The following is a 22,895-nucleotide window of genomic DNA, read 5'->3' on the forward strand; positions in this document are numbered from 1 at the left end:
ACATTTTGGACATGGACATTCACATATATTTTAATATATACATTACAAGTCTCAAGAGGCTACTGCATTGGCCCTCTGATATGTGCAGTGGTCTTACGATATTTGGGTGTCATATAAAAAATATAGATAAATAGGTGGATAGGAGTATGTGTGTGGGTGTGTGCATGTGCATGTGTGTGTACAAGAGAGAGAACATGGTTATATGATTGCCAAATTTTAATATTTTCAAGGACATAATTTTTTTAAAAACTGAGATGGCTACTGAGTAACCAGAAAGCTTAAAAATAACAAACGATTAAACTACATGTCAAACACTTCACAAAATATTAGAAAAATAATTGACATAATTTGAAATCTCATGAGCTATATATAATAGGAAAGGTCAAATGGCATAGTTTTTTGTTTTACTACTAATGAATAGCTATATAATTTAAATAAAGATTGTGGCCAATGTGAGAATTTACTGTAATAGTCATTTCATGTCTCAAAAAATCTTACCTACTTTAAATTTTGAAATGTACTAGAAAACTAATAAGCATCAAATTTTTATGTGCATTTAATGCTATGATTGTTGTTGGAAAATAATTTATAAATATATGAAACAGACTATGATCTGTGTTTCATCTATTTCATTTCCAAATAAAGACTTTTTAGAAATAGATTGTTCTACAGTCATGAGCAACTTTAGGACTTATCTTCTTCAGCTGTATTCAAGATTTTAAATATAGTCAAAGTCAAACCTCAAGTTTCCTTAATATGCAAATATTCATTCCTTCCTGCAACTATTCCTCAGGAATCTTTTAAGTAGCAGCACTCAAATACTAAGGGGAATTAGAAATGACTAGATCTAAACACTCAAATACTTATGTCTTTCTCTTCTCTTCTTTCCCCTGATCCCTCCGCACATACAACACTGGCAAAAACCTTAGTCGTTGTGGGAAAGAAATTTAGGGCAAGTGGTGGTGTTAGACAACAAATTTTATTAAAGCACCAGTCTACAGCAGCAGCAGCAGTATTGCTCTTCGTGGAGCGAAACTACCCCACAGGCAGTGTGCCAGAGTAGCAACTCAGGGATAGTAACATAGTCATATTTATACCCTGTTTTAACTACATGCAAATTAAGGCATAGATTATGCAGAAATTTTTAGGAAAAAGGTAGTAACTTCTGGGTGATCAGGTGGTTGCCATAGAAAGAGGCAGCAAATTTTGGGTGTTGTCCTGGCAATGATAAACCGACATGGCATTAGTGAGCATCTCTTATGAAAAGGTGTTTTTGCCTCTTCCCTGTTTCAGCTAGTCTTCTATCTGGTCCAGAGTTTGACTCCCAACTTCCAGAGTCACTCCTACGTTAACATTTTACCTTTTTTAAGATCTCGATTTTGCCTATGTTTATTCATTTCATAAGCAAATATTCTCCCTGCTAGAGGGTACATTAAGTTTACATTAATTAACCTTATTTAAGAGCTTGAGATGAGAGATCCACATATCACCCTCAAAGCCAATATTTAAAATGGCAGGAAAAAAACCATGATCTTGTCTGGATCATCAGGCCAACTCAGGGCCAATCAGTGGGCAAGGGTCCGGAGTACTGTTAATTTCTCATTATGAGTCAGATGGCCACTTCTGAGGCTGAAGGTTTGAAGATTGAGGATCTACTAATAGTAGGAGGAAGTAGATTGATTGGCATTAATGAATTGTTGTAGTTGTACTGAACATGTAAACTCTTGAAAACTGATACATCTCAATTCAATTTAATTAATGTCTAATGAACACTTTCTATTACTCTGCTGGATAATTAAGCAAATTAAAGAATATCAAGAAGAAACTCCATCCTAATATTAGTAATAATAAATGCTGTAATATACTGAATACAAATAAAAACATAGCTGTTCTACCCATATTATATTTGACATTAACAACTAAACTTTGGGACAACGTATCTATTAATATTCTTCATTTGATAGCTAGAACTTCTGCGCAATGGCAGTAATATAAACACTTCTACATGCTATAGGTGGTGTCACTATTAAAATTTATCTGATCCCCAAAGACAGTTTTTCCATTATGCTCACTTATTCCTCTCTGAGCATCATGCTACTACAAATAGTACAGACAACAAATACATAAGAAATTAAGAGATAATGTTTTAATTATAAGTATGAATTTAATAGCAATATATCCTATTTAGGGGAGGCTGATTTCCCAGAAAAGCAAGAATCTTTCTCAGATGAGAGAGGAAGAATAAATAAAACTTTAATTCAAAACAATTTAATCTCTTATTAGACACAAACACAAGAAACAGAAGACAAATAAATATTTAGTAGATAAAATCTTTTGTAGGGCAAAACAATAATAAATTACATATGCAAATATGTAGTCTGGATAAAAATAATACCCAAGTGCAGAAAGGTATAATAAAGCAACTCTACTCTCACATAGTTACCATTATAGAGACTTTATATTTTTTCAGTTTATAGTTCGTCCTTTAGAATCTAAAGTGTTCAAGGCTATTATAAAATAATGGCACACACATTTTACTTTTGACATTACATTTATTTTCATAACTTAGAAGTTTGGAAAAGCAAATGAAAAAAGGCATATGATAATTTTGAGTTTATACAAAATTAAATACATAAATCTTAGTTAAATTTGAAAAATATAATTTAGATGCTCTTATTTTAATGGATGGAAGTCCATTAAGCTCTGCATAATTTAGTGTGTTTGAGTTTACTATTATAATACTGAAAAAATGGGGAATGAGGATACTTGGTGGTCTGGAGAGAACCATAAAAATAAATAAAGGAGACATAAGGGAATATTCTAGACAGAGGAAAGTGTACAACTTGCACCATAAGCCCTTTCTTGGACGAGGCCTGTGTTGTATACACATTGATTTGTTTTGTTTTTTTGAGATGGAGTTTTGCGCTTGTTGTTCAGGCTGAAGTGCAATGGCACGATCTCGGCTCACTGCAACCTCTGTTTCCCGGGTTTAAGTGATTCTCTTGCCTCAGCCTCCCAAGTAGCTGGGGTAACATGCATACACCACCACGCCCAGTTAATTTTTATATTTTTAGTAGAGACGAGGTTTTGCTATGTTGGCTAGGCTGGTCTGAAACTCCTCACCCCAAGCGATCCACCCACCTCTGTCTCCCAAAGTGCTGATTACAGGCATGAGCCACCACGCCTGGTTACACTGATTCTTTGTAGGGTGTAGCTTGTTGTTCCATAAACATTTAGTTTAACAAGTTTCATGTATTGACGGGACAGAGTCGAGAAGTTCCAGAATATATTAAAGGTAAGAAGTGACATGAATATGTTAATTTCACAAGGCAACCAAAACAGAGAACCCAAGTCACTGCCTTAAGTCTGAAAGACTTCTACATGCCTTTTGCCCCAGTTTTATTGACTCATTTATACTTCCACCAAAAATTAGCATAAGAAGACTATAATTGCTGACTTATAACTCTTCTATAATTCTAACAGAAACATCTAAAATGGATTCACTATGCTAAGAAATTCTATTTAAATATAAAATTAGAGGAAAACTTCCTGAAACTAAAACCCTGCTCTCATGATAATGGCATCATAGCAGAGGTAAATGTAGCATAATAGAGTATAAATTTAAGGGTGAAAAGACAGCAGAAGGAGATTGTATTATAATAACGAGGTGAAACGACAGTGACGCACCATGAATAGTGAGTCTCATAAGAGTCAGAACATAGAAAATATATGTGTTAATGTCAGATCTATTATCTCCAGTTCTTACTCTTCATGAATATACTGGTTTTCATTTCCTGTGTTTACTCTGGTGATACTCATGTGAACAACCTTGAATTCAGGATGATAGTTATCTTGACTTAAGCACAGTGCTACAAAAAAAGCTAATTGGATTCTACTTATTTCCTGGCTTCCTGGTTGAGGAAAGCTGCAGGATCTCATTGCTTAATTATTATTGACATACAGTATAATCAGAGACAGTAAAATTGTAGGACTTAGCAGTAAAATACCAAAAAGAGCAGATATTCTATTTCCATCTAACTCAACTGTCTGTATTCTTAGGAATCTGAAATCTTGTCATATTCTCTATTGTTTTTATTTAGGAACTCAGCTTTAATGGCAATCATAATATCTAACAGTTTAGTGAAGAATTAACTTTACCCAGCTCTGGCATTTGTTCAGTTTCTGAGGCTAAGCTCTAACTGCTTGGAATTTCCTGGGCGATGGAAGTATCTTTGTTATTTATGGAGGGCTCCTTGAACCACAATCAATTGTTTATGCTAACAGAGAGGACCCAAGGTGGGGACTTGTCATGCCAGAAGGACCAACCATGTGATTAGAGAATTGGAGTTTTTGACCACGTGAAATCAGCCTGATTTTCAGGGATGGGAGTGGGAGTCAAGGATTAAGTTCTGCTCTGTGGACAGGAACCAAATCAATCATGCCGACATAATGAAGTATCCATAAAGAGTCTGAACACCGAAGCATGGGCATGCACCAAGGCTGACAACACTCTGTATTGCCAAATGTTGGTGCTGGAACAGTAATGCATCCCAGAGGACACAGAAACTTCAGGTTTGAAACCTTTCCAGTCCCATCTTCTTTTTATGCATCTCTTCCTTTGACTAGTTCTGATTTGTATCTATTTGCTGTAATAAAACTTTATAAAAAGTATAGCACTTTTCTGAGTTCTGTGAATCATTCTAAGCCAGTTATCAAACCTAAGGGGAATTATGGGAACCCCAGATTTGTAGCCAGTTGGTTAGAAGTGAGCGTAGCCCTTGGGACTCCACAAATTGTGACTTTTCTAGTATTTGAAGTATTGGGCAGGTCTGGCGGCCTGGAAAATTGTGTCCTTAAGTTGGGTTTGGTTAAATCCCATTACTACCATTTACTGAAGGTTCACCATATTCCCCAGTCAGCATACTTAATAATTTAAAAGTATATATTACTGTGATGGTCAGCCTTCAAGATGGTTCTCAATAATCCTTACCTCCTGAGATTTCCTCATTTCTATGAGTAAATTGGGACGAATCTATTATGCATTAAGAACAACCTTCATAATCAGGAGATAATGGCAGAAGTAATGAAGTGTGAATTCTAAGGTTTCTGCTTCCTCTTTGGCCTCTTGAATCACTTGCTCAGGGAGAGCCAGCTATCATGGTGTGGGGACACTTATACAGCCCTATAGAGAGGCTCACGGGCTCACATGGAAACAAGTTAAAGTTGGACAATAGTCCACACACAATCGCCATCATTGTGATTGAATCACTTTGGAAGTGACTCTTCCAGCCTCATCAGGATTTTAGATGACTCCAAGCTGAGATAATTCTAATTGCAACCACATGAGACCCCAAGCAAGAATTGCCCAGCTGAGTCTTTTCTGATTTTCTGACCTACAGACTCCATGAGCATAATATTTGATTGTTTTATACCAGTAATTTCAGGGGCAATTTGTTGCACAGCATTAAACGAGATCATCATTTTCTATATTTAGTTTATTTAACCTTAACAGCAACTCAGATAGTTATTACCAACAATTTATTGATATCACAGAAAGCTCTCTTGTAGAGAATTAGTTTTCTGACTTCATTTTATTTCTTAGTAGCATTTGCAGTAGATGACCATTTTTTCTCTGCAGTTTTCAGCGACAGTACATTCCTAATAGTTTTTTTCACAGTTTCTGGTTATTTTCTTGTGCATTCTTTTGAGTGTTTCTCCTTCCTGTCTGTACTCTAAATTTTGGAATGTCTTCTTTATGCTATCTTCATTATTTTTCTAATTACAGTCATCTTTTGGTATCCAAAGGGAATTGATTCCAGGAAGAACCCCCAACCCCTGCAGATACCCAGGGATGTTCAAACTCCTCATATAAAATGGTGTCATATTTGCATATGACCTACACACATCCCCTTGTTTACTTTAAATCTTCTTTGATTACTTGCAATACTCAACATAAGGCAAATGCTATATAAACGGTGGTTATACTGCATTGTTTTTATTTGTATTATTTTTATTGTTGTGTTGTTATTTTTATTGATATGGTTTTATTTTGTTTCTGAATCTTTATGATTCATTGTTGGTTGAATCTACAGATGTGGAGCCTTTGACACGGAGGGCTCACTGCATGTTCCCCAGTTCCATGACTTTAAATATGATAATATTTCCGGTGCATGCATTTAAGACTTCTCTCTCTTCCTGTGGCTCCACAATAATATATTCACATCTTTTCACATTTCTTTTTAAATATCTAATAGGCTTTTCTGAGATAATTTGATCAAAATAAAAGTATCAACTAACATTCCTTTCTCCATTCCAGCAGAAACTGCTTCCTCAACCCAGCATCTCTCCTTACAGGGTTAACGATCCTACTAACCACATAGTTATTGTGATGAAAAGAATCCTACAAATCATCTTCAATTTCTCTGTCCCTCACAACCTGCTTTCAATCTATAACGAAATTCTTTTTTTTTTTTTTTTTTTTTTTTTTGAGACGGAGTTTCACTCTTGTTACCCAGGCTGGAGTGCAATGGTGCGATCTCGGCTCACCACAACCTCCGCCTCCTGGGCTCAGGCAATTCTCCTGCCTCAACCTCCTGAGTAGCTGGGATTACAGGCACACACCACCATGCCCAGCTAATTTTTTGTATTTTTAGTAAAGACAGGGTTTCACCATGTTGACCAGGATGGTCTTGATCTCTTAACCTCGTGATCCACCCACCTCGGCCTCCCAAAGTGCTGGGATTACAGGCTTGAGCCACTGTGCCCGCGCCTATAACCAAATTCTTACTGGCTCTGCCCCAAGGTTTGTCTCAAACCTTACAAACACCATTTTCCCTATAGGCTTCACAGAACCAAGGCACCATCATCTCTTATTCAAACTAGAACAATCAACTGTACATTTTATTTTTCTCATTTTTAATTAAATATTTTCAATTGAATAAAACTGTGTATTTAATATGTACAACATGATATTTTCAAGTACACATGCATTGTGGAATGACTAAATCTAGCTAATGGACACATTCACTACCTCACAAAGTTGTCATCTTTGTAGTGAGAATACTTAACATCTATATGTTTTCCTTGTTTTACACTATCCTGAGTTTAGTTCATTCTTCATACTGCAGTCAAAGGGTTGCTGGCATAACTTAGATCACATCATCACCATGTCAAAACATTCTTATACTTTCTCATAGCACTTACAGGAAATTCCACATTTCATGCCATGACTTTAAAGCCCGATGTGATTTGATCTCCACTATCCTTGCTGATGTAAATCTCACTTTCACGCTGTCCTGATAACTATAGCTTTCTCAAATGTGCCAAGATTGTTCTGACCTTAAGATTTAGATATTTTTTACCTCTTATTTCTTCAGTACAATACATTTTGTGAATATTATCACCTAGATGACTCTTTCTCATTGTTCATATCTCAACCAAATACCACGGCTTTAGCAATGCTTCTCCTGATCACCCTGTTTAAAACAGTCCCCCTCCTCCTCTACTCTCTCTTTACCTACTTACACAATATTTAATATTTACAATAATTTTGTAGCACTTAAAATTGGAAATTAAATTAAATTTATTGTGCTTTGATGCTTTATATATAGATATTAATATTAAACAAAAAATAAAGTAAAATAAAGAATAAATATTTCTGGAATCAATCAATGAGCTCAAAAAGTTTAAGTAATTTATCCAAAGCCACATACATAATAAATGTTTCTAACCTTGTTTGGCTGAAAAAAGTTCCAGTTCTGTAAATATCACCACATTTAGTTAGCAAAGCATTTTTATTCTTAGGGGCAGTTTCCTTGTTATTGGCAGAGGAATCATTTGGTGAATATTGATTATTGACAGTCATCAATTCCAACCTCTTCCATGCTCTCTCGTAAACCCTGGAAGTTATGAGTGAAATTAGGGCATAAAGTATACCTAAGTTCAAAGCTGCACTTAATAGCTATGTAATCTTAGGTAAACTCTTTAACTCTAAACCTTTTTTTAAATAATAATAGTGATCTTAGTAATATATTTCAGGAAGCATAGGTCAAAAAATATAAAGTAGCAAATATTTAGGAAGAACAAGTTGAAAGAAAAAATGTATCTCTTGTAGCATAGAGAAAATAAAATGTAAAAATGCAATTTGCCTTGTGCAATTGCAGCCACACAACAAACATTTAAATGTCTGATACCTTCCTCATCATGTAAAGTATAAATTCCTCTTTTTATTATACCACTTATTTATACTATTTCTAGTCTTACCTGTGATAGAAAAAAAATTTTAAGCTATAAATCCTAGCAGAAACTAAGACACAGAAATTTTCCTCATCATTTGGATAATGATCTCTCCAGGCAGCAGCACATAGTTATGGTTCCAGCCTTCTATCAGTTACCACAGGCTCTGAAAACGCCAGGAGTTGCAGTTCATCATCTACTAAAATATGCCGTTTAGAAATAGTAAAAACATTATTCCTTGTTAGGGCTCAGAACATGATACTACAAAGTACTCTGCACTGAAGAAAACTGGAAAGGCCTCGAAAGCAATGTCTCTCATACCTTCTCCTACCTTCCTGTCTCCTGCCCATCTTTTATCCTGAAGAGATTATGGAAATGTGAATTACTCTTCCTCAAGGAGGTCATAGAAACTAGATAGCCTGTCCCCCAAAGCCAGCCATAAAACCTAGAAAGATCAATTCCTTTCTTCTCCCTTCTTTCATGAAGACGTTCATTCCAGAGGGTTCTGTCTCATACCTAGAGGAAGAAATACTACCCAGACAGGCCAAGAAGCATATGAACAGACAGCACTAGCTGAGTTTCCCCACTTGCCACCAGATGATACCCTCTGTCCAATCACATTTCATTTCTACATGGCTGTCCATTCTTCATCTGTCTATGCATAAAAATACACAGCTTTCCCTGAGTCTTTGGTCTTCATTTCTGAAGGTTCTCATGTCATGTAAAATTTTATTAAATAAATGTGTTATGTCTTCCTCTTGTTAATCTATTTTTCAGTATAGGAGTGTTGGCTGTAACCTTTCTGATGGATACAAAAATTAGCAGACCATTCTACACCTGTCCAGGTTTTTTGCCATGTAATTGATTTGCCAATAATTGATAAGTGGATAGATGAATCAGTTAATGATCTTGAACACGGTCATATTTAGTAAAACATTATTTGCAAATCAAGAATCTTTAGGCAAGAATTACACACATACCTCTCCACATCCCCTACACAATTCCAAAAAACACAGTACCTCAGCACCACCATATATCTCTCAATTTTCCTGCGAAACCATTTGATTTGTTTTCTTCCAGCCAAATCCTGTCGATCTAAAGTCAAAGTGCATTTTTCTTATAATTTTTCTGTTTGGTTTTTACAAACCATAAATTGTTGCTTCATCATCAAGATGACTGAGGGTCCACCTTACACTGGCGTGTAATATCCACTTTTTCCCCTTAACTCACAGTATATTACTTTTTGGCATCAGCAAGTCCCAATTGATTTTAGTCACAAATTAAATGCCCTGATGGTTGTAATATGGTGATTTATCACCAGAGTCAGCAGTGATTTTGTTTTGTAATGGATTTAAGAAAAGGATTGAGGGAAAGGAGGTGAAGAGTTGAAACTCTCAAGTGTGCAGAGACTAAGTGTGAAAAATTCATAAAGGTTTAGGCAAAAAAAAACTTCTACGTTTGGCTATCAAGGGAGCTTTTGGGAAATTGAGTTATTGAAGGCAAACAACAGTAACTATGTGAGATTAAGCTCTTTACTTTCCAAGTTTCATGTGTTCTTCATTGCTTTGTATTTCTCTTGAAATTACTGAGAGGGAAAACGCCATTTGTCAACTCATAAAAAATCTTCTGCTTAACTTCTGAGACATAAACATTTCTTTCATATTATCTCAAATAAAGAAAATCTAGACAATTGGGGGAACACAGTAAGTGTAAGAGTGCTACATATGGATCTAGTGTGTTGCAGTCAGAATGTCCCCTAATGGTAATTAACAGAAAAGCGAGCCTCAAAATGGCTTATATAAACAAAATAATGTATTGGTTTCTGTGTAAGTCCATTCTCACACTGCTATAAAGAAATATCTGATACTATAAAGAAAATAGTTTTAATTGGTTCAAGGTTCCACCAGCTGCACAGGAAGCGTGATGTTGGCACCTACTCAATTGCTAGGAAATCCTCAAGAAAGTTAAATTTATGGCAGATGGCAAACCCGGACGGAACATCTTACATGGCAAGAGCAGGAGCAAGAGAGATGGGGGAGGTGCTACATGCTTTTAAATGACCAGATTTCATGACAACTCACTCATTGTTATGAGGACAGTACCAAGGGGGATGGTGAGAAACTATTCATGAGAAATCTGGCCCCATGATGCAATCACTCCCACCAGGCCCCACTTCCAACATTGGAGATTACAGTAAGATTTGGTAAGAACACAGATCCAAACCATATCAGTCTCCATCCTGAAGAACATGTCCATAAATGCAATAAATTGGAAGAAGAAGTTGTTATGGCTTCAAATTATTTTGTTATTATTAAAATTATGAATACTTTGTATTTGGTGGGCAAGGCCTGTATTATTTTATTAATCTGTCTTTGGTTCTTTAACATAAAGGAGGCTTTCATTGTTTCATTTGATGGTTAGTGACAACAATAGAGGACATTTTTCCTTTTACCCATTGTGTTAGAGTACTAGGGAGGCTGCAACAACATACAGGGTGATCTAAACAACAGAAATTTATTGGCTCACAGTCCTGGAAGCTTAAAGTCTAGTACTAAGATATTAACAGGCTTGATTCCTTCTGAGGCTTCTGAAGGCTGTGCAGGTTAGCCTGTAGATGACTGTCTTCTCCCTGTCTCTTTCTGTTTACCTTTTATGAATGTATATGTCCAAATTCCTCTTTTCATGAAGACCCCAGTCTTCATAAAATGGAATTAAGGCCAACCTTAATTATCTCCTTTTAACTTGATTACCTCTTTAAGGATTTTATCTCCAAACGAAGTCACATTCTGTTATATTTTCGTAGGAGTTAGGACTCCAACATGTGTGTTTTGGAGAACAGTAGTCAGCCCATAACATCCTCTGCTCACAGAGCCTGGCAACAAGAGGTAAACATGATCTTACTGAGAGACTGTATTCTGCACAGTGCTATGGGGTTCTGGTCTGAAGCACAGCCTACTTGGGGTCCAAACTACTATACCAGTATCTCTCAGCTTTCTTTCCTCTGAGTTGGTTCTGTTCTCCTTTTCAATGTCTGGCTTTCAAGAATATTAGGCTTTTGACTTTGATAAATTATTTACAGCTAGAGTCATCCAAGAAGGAGGCACTGGAGAGTTTATATTGACAAACTTACAGAACAAAAAGAAACACCCAGAACTTTCTTGGATTGCCTTAATTTGTGGAATGTATTCATCTTTCTGGATTTCTGTCTGTGGTAGAAGGTGTGTGTGGAATTCCAGTACTGGCTTAGCTTAGATCTTTTGCTGCTACACTTTTATAATATGATAGAAAAATCAGTTTCACCAGATGAGTATGAGTAGTATGTGGAGAAGGGATCCTTCCTCCAGAGAAAATTGCAGAGTATTATTGAAAGCAGAATTAATAATTTTATGGAGGCAAAAAAAGGAAAATTAAATGGAGAATGATAATCACCTGTCTTATTTTAAATTCCTGGATGTTTTTGCCAATCTAACTTTGCTACTGAATGCTGGGGGGAGAAGACATTTGAAGATTTTGATAAATTTTTATCTCAAGTGTACATTCTCTTTGAAGTATCTACTTTCAGGTTTTGTTTAAAACTCAATCAAATGTTACTGCATTTTTGTCCTTTAAAAGCTTTTATCTAACAGTATTCCAATATAATTTTATTTCCTTTTTAAGGAGCTTTTATCTTCCCAAGGCATGTCATGAGAATAGATGGTAGATAAAACAGTACTGAGAAGACTTAAAAACATACTCACAATCGCTTCATATTGGAAAATAAAATGTAGTATTTATATTCTTAAGTTATTTTGTCATTGTAATTATAAATATTTTGTTGATATTTTGGTAGTGAGAGATAAAATACTTGTGAACTTTTATTATCTTAATTTTTATCTTATATTTCTCAAATTAGACACTGATATATTTATATTGAAAGAGAAAACAAAAATAATGACAGCTTTTGACTTATCACACTATTACTTTTGCTAATAGCAAAAACCCAGCTTTTTCCTTTCCAAGTCTGTGATCATGACAGAGCTGAATGAACGTGAGTGATTCTTCTCTTCCTCCATCATGAAGAAAGACCTTGCCTTAGACATGGAATGAAAGAACATATGAAAAAAACAGAGGTATTTTGCAGAGACAACAGTCAGTTCAATTCTTATCATCTGATTGTAGTGCCAAAAGAAACTACTAAAATAATAGAGAAACGATATGAAGCCCTAAAGATAGGCCAACCAATTTATAGAACAAATAATATTTTTCAATTACATATATCAACTGAGATGTCCACATTCATATATAGATTGCATCAATTGGTGCTGCATGAGGGTAAACAAATCTTGAATATAAGAAGGTAAGTGAAGAACAAAGGAATCAGACTTACATTAGAGTATCTTTTTTAGAAAACATGTTAATTATAATGCACTTTAATAGAAGTTTATTTTTATTGCCAAGATCATGTAGAAATTTTTATTTAATCAACTAACATTAAATACAAGAAGCTATTCTAAATTCTGGTATTATACTCAGTGAATAAAAAGAATGAAATCTTCTCCTCGCAGGGACATGACTTTCTAGTGAGAAAAGATTAATGATAAGCAAATAAATGTGTACATATATGACTTACCAAGCTCTCTGGACTTCACAAAGTATTTACAAATTCCATCCATGTTTCTACCACATTCTTAAATGTATTTTTCTGAATTGATGCAAGCTCCAAAGCCTGATGCCACTAAACATATCTCTTAGGACTTCTGTGCTTTGACAAACATCTACTGTTAGCACTGCATGACTTTTTAATTCCGATAATCAATTATTCACACTAACAACTACAGAGAAGCCCATGGTCATCTATTTCTACATTTCTGATTAATCGCATATTAGAGAGTTGTATGGGTACATCCAATAACAGTGATCCCTATAACGTTAAAGTACAGTAAGAGGAACATAGAAGTAAAATGAGAAATTGTAACCAAGAGGATGAGACTCACAGATTGTATTTCATCACCTTAAGGAAACTACACAGTTACTCACTTGCTCAAATTCAATAAAAGTTTAAGCTAGGTAGTTTTATTTTATCTACAAGAAACCCTAAAAATGTAGCCTAAAATGAGATCATTCCAAAATAATATAAAGGAAGTACAGATTATCTTTAAAATAAATATTTGTTTGGCTTAAAATTTTTTTTAGTATTACTGCCTTGACCAAATTTTGATTCTAAAAAGAGTTACTGTATTTTAAATTTATTTAATTATTTGATTTGAACACATTTTATTGAAGAGTATTATGTTAAAAATGTAGGCAAATAAAAATAAAAATTACTTTCTCAGTTATCAGAAACAGACAAGCTAGAATAAGATTTAAAATTAACGTATGTCTAGATACAAATTCTAAGTGCCATATCGTGGTCCAAAATGCTAGGAAAGTGAAGTGGGTACTATCATTTCTGGTTGCCTTGTAGAATTTGAGATTAGGTTTATGATATTGGTAGGAACTGTCCAAGAAGTAACTTTTGTATAATCATTGTTTTAGCGTTCTATTGTCTTGTTCTAAGCACAGTGACTTAAAACATCACACATTTTTTAATTAATCTCACCCTTTCTATAGATTGGGAATTTGGACAAGAACCCTATGGGTCCTCTTTTTAGGGGTCTCACATGCATACAATCAACATGTTGTCTGTCTGTGTTCTCATCTGGAGGTTACTCGAGAAAATAATCCAGTTCTAAGCTTTTAAAGCTGTTGGCAGTATTCATTTCCTTGTGGTTTTATGACTGAGGTTCCAGGATTTTATTGGCAACTTTCTGGAGGCTGCCCTCAGATTCTAGAAGCCAACTGTAGTTCTTTGCTATGAGGGCGTATTCATTTATCACATCTACTAAAATAGATTTACATAACATAATATAATCATGCCAGTGATGGCCCACCTGGTTTTCCATATTGTATGCATTAGAAGCAAGGTCCAGCTTGCACCAAAGGAAGTATATTAAACACCAGGAAAAGAGATATTATTGGGGATCACATCAGAATTGATTTGCCACAGGAACAAACAACTCCCTAAATTGAAGGAATTTACAATTTATTTCTTGCTTATGTCACATTTTGGTGGCTACAGCAACTACTATGATGTCATTATCATCTGAACACATAGGCTAAGAGAGCAGTTTCTCTTTGGGAGATATCACTTGTGCAGTAGAAGGAAAAGAGCAAGAGAGATGACTGAGATTGATGATCCTTTTAAAACAACTGCTCAGATGAGTTCATCCACATTTGACCAATCGGAAAACATCACATAACAGTTAAGAAGAGACATCCAATACTCCTGACAGTGAAGGAAAAAAACACCCATTTGGAAACAATAGGACAATCTACCAGACTTTGAAATAAAGATACTAGGGAAGATTTCACGATAGTCATACAACTGAAAATTTATGCAGCATGTATAAAACATTCAAATGTTTCCAAGTAGAAGAAATCTATTCAATATAAATTTAAAGTTTCGGTCAATTTGAACCTTTGTACTTACACCATTTTTACATTCTTACATTATGCTTGACTATCCCAAACCACCATTCAAATATCAATTTTTTAAAAAATTCATCAGCTGTTGAAGATACTTCCATTATTTTAAGTAGAAGCACTGCCTATTAATGACCAATAGATATCTAAAGTATTTTGCAGTCTTTTTTTAGCAGTATCTACCTACACGAGATCTTAATATTTAAGGCTTATATAAAGTAATGTGGAAATTAATGTAATTTTTATTTTCAGATTTTATAAATCTAATATCGTTAAAGCAAAAAAAAAAAAATACAACTGGGAATGCTGACTGGGCATTCAACGTGAAGGTTAATTAAAAAGTTTAAAGTGTAAAGAATATACTTAAAAGGAAGGTTTAATTGATTATTTCCCTTGTATGGTTTTGGGCTTCAGGACCTGTACACAGTTCCCAAATTATAATCTGTGTGATCGACTTTTTGTACCTATAATTAATGTAATTCATTTACTTATTCAGCAAATACTTAGTGAATACCTAGCATGCAGTAGTTACTGTTCTAGATTCTGGAGATAGGGCATTTAAAAACATTTTAAAATTTCTGACTTTTGGAAAATAAAGTTTTGTAGTAAAAGACAGCAAGTGTCTAATCAGAATGTGTCAGATAATGTCAATGTATAAGAAAAATATAAAATTTGAAAATGGATAGGAAAAGTTGGAGGTAATTGGAATTTCATGTAAGGGTAAATATAAAAGGACTTACTAAAATACGGCATATGAATAAAAGACCTTAATGAGCTAATAGAGAAGACCATTCCAATATTTAGGGGAGAAAGATGCCTTGCAAAGCATTCAGTGAGTGCAATATATGATGAGATGCTAGTAGCAAATCAACAGGTGCTCTTAGACCTAAATTGTATAAAATGAATTGAGGCTTTTGATGTGAAAAAAATAAAACCTACCCATTTGGAAAATGTATCTGGCAGTAACATATGAGACGTTGTCACAGGAGGGAAGAATCAGAAAATCCAGTTATAGATTTTTCATTAAAGTTTTTGGCAATCAGGGAAAAAAATAAAAAGTGTTAGCAAACACTGTCAAATGGGTGCTGAAAACCTTTGCTCCCTTTTTTCTTCTGGACAACCAACTTTATTGCCATGTTTCCTTCTTTTCATCCCTTAATTAAAAAGATGGCCATTCCCTAACTCTAGGGTTAAATACTGGTTGATTACATTATAAGAAGACAGGTCTTTTCCTTCTGCTAGTAAATTAACTTCGTAGTGAATATGTTAACTAATTGTTGCTAGTGACACTAAGAAAATTTTTTTGAGAATTTCTGGTTAATGTTTTTACATTAGTAAAAGATACAGAAGGAAGTGTCCTTGTCAGTAATCTTTTTTCTAGACATGGCTTTATCTTGGGGTATATTTTCCATTTATTACGTAAAAAAGTCTAAAATATATAAATCTTAATATGGAGTGAATTCTTGACATAAAAACTGAAAAATACTACGTATTTGTTGATTTCACTGAGATGCTAAATTCAGCTACCTTGGGATTGTCACAATTCAAGGCTTCATTTAAATCATCTTATAATAATTTCTTACTACTACAACCACTGAAGTTGAGATATTTCTCTTGTTATAGCTTAAAATTTTCTGAGTAAAACATGAGAAAAGTTATAATGCCATAACATAGAGTAACACTGAGGATAAAAAGAATGGGCATTAAGATAATCCTTTGGAAGTTTTCCATCCGACAGACGTTATTCTGAGTACTTGACAACAATTATTTCATTTAATCCTCACAATTACCCTGAGAAATAAACTACATTTACTCCAGAACATATGCTCTATTTTCCTTGGTATCAAGCTGTTGCTAGAAAACGGCGGCCTTAAAGGAGCTGTATTTTCCAGGCTGCCTTGCAGCTTGGTCTTGTGATGTATTTTAGTCAATGCTATGTGCATTGAATTGAAGACGGACCTCTCCAGGTCTGACCCACAAAAACCTTGCACATGGTGCTGCATCACGACTTTTTTCCACTTCCAGGTGACTGACCTCGAAAATAAATCTTGGGATTGGCAAACCCAACACCATCCTGTATTTGTGAATGGCAGCAAGAGGGGAGGGCATCCTTGGCAACTTTCTAATAGACTCTAAATTATTTTACAAGAGCAGGAAATGAGCTTGTATTGAGTAAGGAATAATGTACTATTGTTTGTGGCTTTTTATATTTTTTTTTCTGTGTAGGACATAGCCATCCTCTAACTGAAGGCATGAAAATTGAAATGTGTGTGTGCATGCACATAGAAGTCTGCATGTGTGTCCGAATATCTGCCTCTATGTGAGAATGCACAATCCTTGTTGGATTTTGGTACTGAGATAGTATTAGAATACAATAAGTAAATACTTTTTAAATGTTTCCTTTGCTCTGGATCCCTTTAAGTGGCCATGGGGCTTATTATTTTCTGAATATTTTGTGGAAATCTCATATGAAATGGCCTGCTGATAATTTTATTTCTATTTGTAACCATTGTTCTATTTAGATTTAATATCTTTTGGAAGATTGATGTTGATGTTTTATTTTTTTTCATAGTGCTCAGTCATTGCAAAAAAAATTGTCTAGATGTGAACATAAGAGTCTCATATGATGGCTTTCTGTGTGTGGTTAGACATTATCTTTGAAAATAAATGTGTTTTTTGTTGTTGTTGTTCCTTCTGTTCTTGGGGGTGGGTTAGGTTATCTCATAATTTATTAGTTCTATCACTTTTTGTTTTGCTATTTATTAATGTCAGTGTTTACATTTGTTAAAATCAGATCATTCTACTTTTCCAAACCCTATTTATAATTTTTAGTGTCTTGAATTTGATTTTTTTGATAATACAAATATATATAGCTTTTACTTTCTCTTAAAAACCCTTTTATTTATATCTCATCTACTTTTACACATAACTTTTTAAAGTACCCTATTTCAATTTGGATTTCCTTTTGATATGACAAGTTCTTTAAAAGAGTTTTATTTGTTTCTTTTCTTATAGCATGGTATCATCATCATCATTTGGTATTAATCTCAAGTTTTGTTACACTGTTATCCATAGTATTTCACGACTGTTAAAATCAGTGAAGTTATCTTAACAATGCTAATGGGTACTAAAGTGATTCAAATGTTTCCTTTCTGAGTGTTAAAGTGTCCTACGTTTGTGTTTTTTGTTTTCTTAAAATTGGTATCTCTAATTCTCTCCCACTATTTAATGTAGGATAATGCATTATTGGTCAGAGTAGCAGTTAGACAGGATTGAAAAATCCACCATTTATGTAGACAAGACACTCACTTCTCTGAAACTTAATTTCTCTATCTACTAAATCATGATGTAATATCACTTTATAATATAGTTATATAGATTTGGGAACTATATTGTATAGCTGTTTTCTATAGTCATATTGTATAAATTCATTGTACCATTTTTTGTGAGTATATATTGTATATGATGGGCACTCAATGTGATTTAGATATTATCTCCCATAACGTATTCAAATTGAATATCCCAAACTTTTCTCTATTTCATTCCTGTCCTGATTTTAGCCAGAGGTCGAAAATGACATCCTTCTCTATTTAGATGTCAGCGCTAAGAGGGTATACCTAGCCTGCCAGTGGATTAAAAACGTTTTTTTTTTTTTTTTTACCCAGAAATAAATGTCGCATATTTTGTGATAAAGGATAAGGGTCACAAGATCCATATCTTGACATAAATTAAAATGCCTTAATTAAGAGATCGAAATGCAAATCATCCACAAAATAAATAATTCAGTACCCAAAGGTATATATTTCAAATAAGATTCCAAAATTAATTATGTCTAATCTGACCACAGGCTTGCTGGCAGAATCAGAACTTTTCCTAGCATGTATCAGTTTATCCTTTAAGAAGACAGACACACACTACATAACCTGAGATGTTTAAAAAATATCAATGCCCAAGTGATTCTAAGATGCTCCCAGGATTGAGAATCATTGAAATAGTGTTTCATTTATTCTGAGCAAAACTCAGTGAGGTCATTATCATATCTGATTTTCAGATGATGAAAGTGAAAGTCAGAGGAGAAAGCATTGTTCAAAGTCATATAAACTTCTGGCTTACGGCTGAGAGTTAAACTCCAGGAATTTACTCTACAACCTCTCAAGTGGAAGGTCTTTCCCATACTCTAGAAGTATATTGAGAAGTAACTTAGAAATGAATTACCATCTGAAAGGTGAAATAACTGCAGAATAAACTAGAAGACAAAAGTACAAAGACATTTTTAAAATAAAAGCAAACAAGGACTTGAAAAGTGGCAATAATTGAATACAGATCAGATAGAAATTTCAGTATACTAAAAAAAATGGGTATATTTCTTCAGCCACCAAAAATTATAGCCACAGAAATTAACTTTATGCCTATCTCAGTACATTCAAAGAGAGTATCCACTGGATCTCCAGGTTCACATAAAAGAGACATAGTCAGGGATACAGGAAAATGTTGCCAACTTATTTTAATCTTTTGAATGGTGTAATTAACAGCAAAAAATTATGATACTATATTAATAATTTTTTCTTCATATATACAATGTAATTTATATCCAATACTAATTTCTTTCAAATCTGTTGAATCATTTAGATGGTATATAATGCTTGCTCTTCTTGGAAATTGGACTATTTTTTATCAGTGTATAAATTGTCTTTCTGGTTTATATCAGGATTTTTTCTTTTTTTATTGAGTGTCACATGTCTGTTCTACTGAGACCCTCCCTCATAATTAACCAAATCTTGTTTTATTTCTCTGTGTAACAATATTCTGAAACTTTCTCTTACTTTTATGTCATATAATTGATATTAATACAGCATAGTGACAGCATTTTAACTTTTCTGTCATAAGTGCATTACATAAGCCTGAACAGACTGAATAATATTCATTCTTATGAACCCAATATAATGAAATTATTACTTTCTTCACCTAATGAAAATATCTTAATTCAACCAAAGACTCATTGTTGGTGAGGATGCAGTGAAATGGGGACTCATGAGCTTTTAGTGGCAGTGCGCTATGTTAGACTTTCTCTAGAAATCATTTTGGCTGGAGATATGATAGATTTTAAATAGAGTTTCTACCCTTTTATTTTATTTTATTTTATTTTTTGAGACGGAGTTTCGCTCTTGTTACCCAGGCTGGAGTGCAATGGCACGATTTCGGCTCACCGCAACCTCTGCCTCCTGGGTTCAGGCAATTCTCCTGCCTCAGCCTCCCGAGTAGCTGGGACTATAGGCACGTGCCACCATGCCCAGCTAATTTTTTTGTATTTTTAGTAGAGACAGAGTTTCACCATGTTGACCAGGATGGTCTCGATCTCTTGACCTCGTGATCCACCCTCCTCGGCCTCCCAAAGTGCTGGGATTACAGGCGTGAGCCACCGCGCCCGGCTGTTTCTACCCTTTTAACCCCATAATTCTTCTAGAATAAAGCGTTACATTTTTGTCATTAACTTAAATGTAAATACTGTAATCAGAAAGACAGACACGGTAGCTGTAGTTATGAATACATGCATATATATATATATATGCACATATATGAGTGTGTGTATACTCACATAAGGAAGTATAAGTGTATGTATATATTAAGTATAAGTAAATATAAGTATAAATATACTGAGTGTAGTAAGTATATATACACTCAGCATATACACTTATACTTGTGTAAGTATACATTTAGATATATTCTATTATAATGATATAATTATGTTATGAAATATAATACTGTATAATACATAGTATGTATAAGTATGTATATAGCATATATAGTAACATATATACTGTAAATAGTTGCATACATACTGCACATATATATATACATAAGTTTGGATATAGGTACAATATACATATGCAGTATTAGATATATAAAACCCAGCAATGTGCTGGTAACCTCTCTGGGGGCTTAAGGGTCTTCATTTCTGCAAGATTGGTTTAAAATCCAAATGACACAATAAAACCATAAAAGATGTATAAATTGGTAAATACCACACCATGATGTGATTATTCAAAATAAATAAGATGAAAGAGAAGCAATTAGCACAGAAAACAGAGGACAATGAAGTTCAACCTTGCTTTTGAGTTTACTTCTCTTCTTGCAAGTAAATAAGCTACCCTTAGCAGATAATACAAAATTACTTATACAATTATAAAAAAAAAAAAAACTATGTTCTAAACTTCTGTTATTTTTTTGTATGTGGGAGCATACTTAATTCAGCCCTGGAATTTGCAGATAAAGGAATGACTCTCAGTGACTAGGATACATACATCAAGTTACTTACTTGAGGTTCCATAGGTAATAAATAGAAGAGCCAGGCCTAAAATGTAGGTCTCCAGATTATATATGTGGTGGAATTTTTTTGTTGTTGTTTAAATATTTTTTCCCCATATGTGTGTTTTTGCACATTTCTTTACATGTTTTACATTGCAAGTGAAATTGTATTTCCTGTTGTTTAACAATTGTGTTCATGTTGGACATTTATATACAATCATTTGGTAATATAGCACTGTACTATAGCTCATGTTACACTGTTTATGTCTTTAACAACAGACTTCAAGGCTGAAAATCTAATAATTTTGTATAATTATTTCACCCCAGGATGTCTCTACAATAATTATCTAAGTGACTGATGAATCTAAGTGATGAGTGAAAACACCAAATGATGAGCCAAGTTTGCTGATGGTAACATAAGCATTTAATGGATGGCCTAATAAGAATTTTGTTCAGATACCTGTGGGGAAGTTTTGATACCTGAGCTTAAACTGGTAATTGATGGCAGAAATGATAAGTGATTTCAATTGTCCTTTCTGTAACAGTAGGGTAACTTCTTTTTTTTAATGTAAGCAATATGTAGCTCCTCATTAATGTCAAATACAACAAAACTAACAATTCCATTTTTCACTAAATTTGTCAATAATATTCAAGGTTTAATGATCAGGTATTAATTGTATATGTAGAGGTTGATATTTTTAACTCCTTGACTTTAAATATTTAAACTCCCATATGAGAAAAAAATTTATGTAAGAGAGCATAAAAAAATTAATATGCTAGTTTCTATTCCATGGGCATGTTTATTTCATGATTAAAGTCTTATAGACATAAGGCATAGACTTCTACCAAGATGGCCAAATAAGAACAGCTCCAGAGCACAGTTCCCAGTGAAAGTGATGCAGAAGGCAAGTGATCTCCACAGTTCCAATCAAGGTATCAGGTTCATCTCAATGGGACTGTTTGGACAGTGGATGTAGCCCAAGGAGGCCAAAGCAAGGCAGGGTAGGGTGGTGCCTCACCTGGGAAGTGCAACTAGCCAGAAGACTCCTATCCAATGGATACCATTGGGGATTTTTCCCCTCTGGCAATCTGGTTCTGATAGCGTGCTTCTCCTGTAGTCTTTACTCCCCAAAGACCAGGAGATCCCCGCTGAGCCAACAAGCACTGCAAGTTACCAGCACAAAATCTAAGCGACCATTCCCGCCAGTGCCATGGGTTATCAGCACAAATCTGGGAAGCCATTTTGGCTGGCACCTGGAACGCCTGTGAGACACAGCCTCCCACTCCCCAGAAAAAAAAGGGAGCTGAAGGCAGGGAGCCAAGTGATATGGCTTGGTGAGTCCCACCTTCCCAAAGACCAGCAAACTGAAACCCTCTGGCTTGAGAGTTTTGCACCCAGCACACCAGTTTGAGCTCAACCCAGGACTATCGAACTTGGTGGGGGAGGGCATCTGCCATTGCCAAGGCAGTTCTAACCTTACCTGTGTAAACAAAAGTGAGAGCAAGTTTACACAGCAGCTGGACTGAGCCCGTGGCAGCTCAGCAGCACCTCTGCAGGCAGACTGTGACTAGACTCCCTTCTTCCAGGGCAGGGTATCTCTGAACAAAGGCAGCAGCACATCAGGGACTTATAAATAAAACCCAAACTTCTCGGGACAGAGCACCTGGAAAAAGGGATGATTGTGAGTTCTGCTGCAGCAGACTTAAACACCCCTGCCCAGAAGCTCTGAAGGGAGCAACAGAGCTCCTGGCACAGCACCTGAGCTTTGATAAGGGACAGACTATCACCTCAAGCAGCTCCCTGACCCTTGTATATCCAAATAGATGCCCCATACAGGAGATCTCTGGCTGAC

The sequence above is a fragment of the Saimiri boliviensis genome, chromosome 6 (assembly GCF_048565385.1).
Source record: "Saimiri boliviensis isolate mSaiBol1 chromosome 6, mSaiBol1.pri, whole genome shotgun sequence".
NCBI classification, from domain to species: Eukaryota; Metazoa; Chordata; class Mammalia; order Primates; family Cebidae; genus Saimiri; species Saimiri boliviensis.